A 6000-nucleotide genomic window follows, 5' to 3' on the forward strand; every position below is an offset into this window, starting at 1 on the left:
AAAAAAAGACCAAACTCTAATAAAAAAGAAAGAGAAAGGGAGAATGGAGGCAGGGAAGATAGAGGGAGGAAGATAAAGCTATACCAACAGGATGTCTGTTGAATTTTCATCTAGACAACCTGGTTCTAATGTTCATTTGGAAATGAACTGCAGCAATGAGAGCCAGAAAAAAATCTAATGATAAAAAGAAAAAGAGAGTAATCTGGGGAGACTAGCCCTTCCAGACATTTTTACATATTATGAAGCTACAATAATTTACACAGTTAGCACTGCATGTTGTGGACAGAGGGCTACATTCTACAAACGAAGAAAAAGATTTGGGGCTGGCCCTGTGGCCCAGTGGTTAGGTTCGAGCGCTCTGCTCTGGGAGCCCAGGGTTTTGCTGGTTTGGATCCTGGGCGCAGACATGGCACCGCTCGTCAGGCCACATTGAGGCTGCACCCCACACAGCACAACCAGAACCCACAACTAAAATACACAACTGTGTTACTGGGGGGATTTGGGGAGAAAAAGCAGGAAAAAAAAAAAGAGAAGGTTGGCAACAATTGTTAGCTCAGGTGTCAATCTTTTAAAAAAAAGAAGAAGAAGAAAAAGACAACACAGTAGAAATATTGGCAAAGTATATGGTCAGACATTTTACAGAAAATGAGATATAGATCTTAAACATATCAAAACAAGTACAATCACCTTCATATTAAGGAAAATATATAATAAAACACACACTGAGAAACCCCTTTTTCCTGTAAGATAAGCAAAGATGAAGAAGTGTGACAACACCCTGGCTACATGATGGAGAGAAGCAGATGCTCACACATTCCTGGTGGAGCATAATTGGCACCACTTCCCCGCAGCGAGATTTACTGCTATCAAAACTGAACAGTCACATTCTTCTAAGAATTCTTCCTACAGACATACTGGCACATTTATCAGATGACTTGCACAAATTTATCTGCTGCAGCTTTGTTTTAAGAGCAAAATCTTAGGGGAAACCTAAATGTCCATCAACAGGAAAGAAGTTAAATATTGCCTATTATTGTACATAACATGGAAGACCCACAAAGAGACATCTACAAATAGCCATTAAAAATGCAGCAGCTGGATATAACATTACGCTGAATGATCTCTAAAAGATATACTGTACTTAAGTGAAGGAAGTCAGGTGTGTGGGAGATCAAAATTTGCCACTCCAAATGTGTCTCTTTGCCTTGATTACTTTTACCAACAAGACTCAGAAAGAAACTTTGACCTTCCCCCTAAATGCCTAAAAGAATTTAAGACAGAAGGTCTGTTTCAGGAAGGAACACACACCATAGATGTCTACAGTATAATACGAACTAGGTGTGGTAGACAGGGAGCAACCTAGCCCTCCCCATGTCCCATTGTCTTTGTGAGGTGTGCAAACATTTGTTTACCAAACACCTGCTTTTCCATCTCCATGTGAATTGCCTTCCTCCCCTCTGAAGTCCCAAACCACTACTCCCAACGTCCTCCTTTATCTTTAGCTGAAGATGGTATTTAAGGTGGTGGCTTCGGCCATTTTGGCAAGTTACTCAGTTTTCCTGGGTTTATCCCATGTATACATGCTACTAAATTTGTTTGATTTTCTCCTGTTATTCTCTCATATCAATTTAACTCTTAGACCAGCCAGAAGAACCCAGAGGGTAGAGGAATACTCTTCCTCCCCTACAGGTGCTAAACAGTTTGTGTGCTACAGTTTATATTATATATATATATATATAAAACATATTATATATATATACACACACACACAACATATATATACATATATATGATGTATTTAAATATAAATGTATGTATACTATACACACAGAATCTCTCTGGATGAATAGAGAAGACAGTGGTAACAATGTTGGCATTGCTATCCAAGTGAAATAGCCTGAGAAACAGGAATGAGACGAAGATTTGCATTTTGCAAGCTTTTACTCATTTTGAATTTTGTATCACGTGCATTAATTACCGGGTCATGCTAGTCAAAATGATGTTAGAGAAACACACTATTTTAAAAATACACCGAGGGGAAAAAAAGGCAGGTTACAAAATGAAATATTCAGTAAGAGATTATTTTGTGATTTGTTTAAAAGGACAGATATATATGGATGGGTATAAATCAATATATTAATAGTGATTTTTCAGAGTAGAATTATAGGTGATTTTATTTTTTCTCCATCTACATTTTCTGATTTTTCTAAAATGAACAACTATTCTCAGGTTCCAGAAGTATTTTTAACTCAAACATTTTTTTTAACTTAAACATTTAACTAAACATTTAAATCCCTTGATCCCTTGACGTTTTTCTAATAAAAATAGATTGCTAAGATGATGGTTTCTGTACAGCTGGGACCCACCCAGTTTAAACAAAATTCGGGAGAATCTCAGAAGAGAGACTTTACAACAGTCTACAATTAAAATGGAAATAATTAACCCCAAAAGGAAAAGAAAGTCATCTTAGCCTACAACAAAAGGATCAGCAGCACAGAAGTTCAGGGGATTTCTGGCGTTCTCTTTTGTTTTGAACTGTGAGGCTCTTTGTTTTTATTATATGCATAGATTATTCTGTTTCGAGATCTTGCTAACAGAGCCCAACCCTCGCACCACTCAGCATCTCCCCTAGGGACCAGGCAGGCTGCTGCAGAAAAATAAATGCAGGAAGTGAACGTGTGCACAAAGACATTAGCGCCGTATGGAAAGCGAGACTCGACCAGAGAAACCAAGAACCAGGGCAGGTCACACCCAGAGATTTGTGAGCAGACCCTCCAAACTGTCACCCATTCATCTCTACATCTGTCTTCCTTTTAAACGGGACATCTCCCATTTTGTTATTTCTAAGGCATAATTACAATGGTGAAATGACAGTGACACATTATTGTGCCACTGTTTTCTTGCAGCCCTCCCCTCTCCCCAGTTTTCTGACCCCAGCAGCCTTCCCTCTATTCCTCAAAATAAAGTTTTGGGGTTTGTTTGTTTTCAATTCAAACACAGATGAAATGCTTAGTGGCTAGGTGACTGTCACTTCAGTACTATGGTGCTAAACTACAGGCTATTACTAACACAAGATAAATATTTATTCAGCCCCATAAAAGGCAGACAGGAGGCTTTTTACACAATGGATGCTCTAGTTAGCACGCTGCACTTTCAAAGGAGGAAATACCACACCCGTCAAAAGTGCTGTGCTGGGCTTAATGCGCAGAAACTCCTGAGAGCCACTCTGCCGTTGAAGGCACAGCTTGAACCATCTGATGTTGACTGAGCCCTCAACATAAGTGGAGTATTGCACACAAAGTCTGGGTATAAAAGGTGGGAAAAGTAGAATTCGGGCCTGATACTGAAGAGCATTAGAATACGTGGTTGAAAACACAAGGAAATTGTTCATTTTAAAACTTTATAGCTCTGTTAGATAACACTAGTAGCAGAGAATGGAAGAAGGATGGTATAAAGAGCATTTGAATAGAGAAACACAGTTAAGACAACAGGTAGGGCACTTAATTTTGCATCTAGAGTTTTTTTTTTAAGAGAGACAAACACAACAAACTCCACGAATATTTTTAAAAGTAAGTTAAACAAATCCTGAAGTGGTCTGACTCGGCTTTAAATACTTTTGCAAAAATCACAATTCAAGAGACACAGAGTTTCATCAACCTCATTTCAGCCAACATCGTTTGCTAGTGACCGTGCAGGTCTCCCCTCCCAGGTTCCTCCTTTCTCACAGCAACCAGGAGTCTCACTACGGATCACTGAAGACTGAGCCGTCCACTCCACTAGTTGCAAGACATTCCACGGAAACTTACCCTCCACGTCCAAGACAGCCTTATCAGCAACTTTCTCCACCTAACCACAGAGTTCTGCTTCTCTAAAATTCGGAGGGAAAAGAAGCCCAGGAGGAAGCAGGAAGCAGGGGGCAGTCAGGGGTTCCACCAGATGGAAGGTGCTCTTGGCCACTTTTCCCTTTCATCTCAGGCAGTCAACAAACATTTTTGAGTACCTACTATGTGCCATGGGAACATAAAGACAGAAAGGCAAAAGACACAGGCAGCTGGAACAAAGAGTGTAAGGAAAGGCCATGACAAAGCTGCTGCATCGAGCCGGCGAACCTTCGAAGGCAGGTGACTCATCTCAGGTGACTCATTCTTCATTCTGAGCCAGTCTCCAGACTCTCCAGTTCCAGAGGATGGATTTCCGCTGCCCTCCAGGAATAAAAATTAAAAACAAGGACTAACATGATTAACAAACATCTTGACCAAAGAAAACTGCAAACTAGAGACAGAAAAAGCCTCCTCTTGTAAGACAAAGAATTGATGAAATATGTCTTAGACACACACACACAAAAACTTGTCTTCTAAAACCACACAAAATACAGCAGCAAATTGGAATACTGTATTGCAGCAGGACTAGTGACTACGATTCTCACCGGCCAAGCCAGATTACAAAATCTAGCAAAATTCACCTCGGTCAAACACAGCTGTCCAATCTACCTTGACAAATACCAAACATAGCTATTCTAAAAACATCATCATGTTAAATATGACGATGAAAGACATACACAAATATGCGTGTTCACACATCTGACACCTCCATCACGCCCATTAAAAACCAGACAGAATAATGCTGGCTTCCATGGTGGCCCCTAGGCCTTCTTGTAACAATGCATGTAAGACCTGTAATGAGCGTTCTGCCTCAACCCGTGAACGTCTGCTCTGTGCAAATCACCATGTTACCCAACTGTGGACAATCAAAGATGACGTCCAAGCTTCTAACTTACCCTCAAGAAGTTTAAAATATGGACACTATGTGTGCGTGTGGACATAAACATATATAACGTACTATATATGCAAAATATATATTACATATTGTACATAACGTTTATACTATCAGCGCTCATATGCTGAGTGTGAGATTAACTTGAGGGGTGGGGGAAAAAGGAAGGGTTGGAAGGCTCCCCAGATTCTCTTACAACTTATAAAAAGTAAAATACAAAACAGCACATATGGATTATGGTTTGATTTACACAAAAACTCATATGCATGAAGGTAAATATTGGAGGCTAATAAGCAAAAAATGAAAATTGCTGTGTTAAGACTCAAAACAGGAATATTCCTATCCCCCCTTTCTAAAATTTACCTTAATACTGTTTTGGGGGTTTTGTTGTTGTTGTTTTAGCATTTATCTATCTTTTTAAAAGCGTGCCATGCATCTGCCTTACAGTCACTGGTTCTTTACCACCAAAGATCTCTTGGATGTAGCAATATTTAAATCTGAAAACCATAACCCACTGTTGCTACATCTCTCCTATTGGAGGCAATTTCACTTGATACTATTTTCAGAAACAAGTGCCTCCAAAGCTATAGTAACTATGCTAAAGGTTGTGCGTTGCAGGGTTTCACCTTGATGGGTAAAAGACCCTTACCATGAAAAGTTCTCTTCCCCTCAAATAAACCCATAGACACCACTCACAATCTGGGGACACCTGGCACATCAAATATCTGCGTGCAAAACCATCGCCATTGGCTCAAACGCCACCAAAAATCCTAACCGCGTTAAGCAGAAGAGGGCAGAAAGTCTCAATATGGGAAGGATTTCATGTTCCCATCTGGAGGGGCGAAAGGATCCACGGTCCTCAGTTGCCATCAGTTCCAAGAGCTGGCTGCCCAGTCCTCCAATCGCGCCGCTTCCACCCAAAGCGCACCACAATCCGCAGCCCCGGCTCCGTAAACCTGGCGCCAGCCCCTTCGCTGCCTCCCAGAACCTTCTCTCTCGATCTCTCTCTGTCTCTGTCTCTCTCTCTCACACACACACAGACGCATGCACACACTCACACAGACACGCCGCCCCATCAGCCCGCTCCGGCGCCCAGAGCCGGTCCCTCCCGCTCGGCCACACCAGGATGCCGTATCCGGCTCGGGGAGGTGTAACTTGCGGCCGGGCACGCAGGGCTCGGCACCCGCTCGGCCGCCGGCCGGGGACGCTCCGCACCTGTTCCGGCGC

General features: G+C 41.7%; 1 protein-coding gene across 1 annotated transcript in view; it reads right to left on the reverse strand.

The window, feature by feature from the left end:
• The window catches only part of TPD52 (tumor protein D52), a 207529-nt gene that overhangs the window by 200899 nt on the left and 630 nt on the right, over positions 1-6000 (reverse strand). The gene's annotated exons all lie outside the window — the stretch shown is intronic.

The sequence above is a fragment of the Equus quagga genome, chromosome 16 (assembly GCF_021613505.1).
Source record: "Equus quagga isolate Etosha38 chromosome 16, UCLA_HA_Equagga_1.0, whole genome shotgun sequence".
Classification (NCBI taxonomy): Eukaryota; Metazoa; Chordata; class Mammalia; order Perissodactyla; family Equidae; genus Equus; species Equus quagga.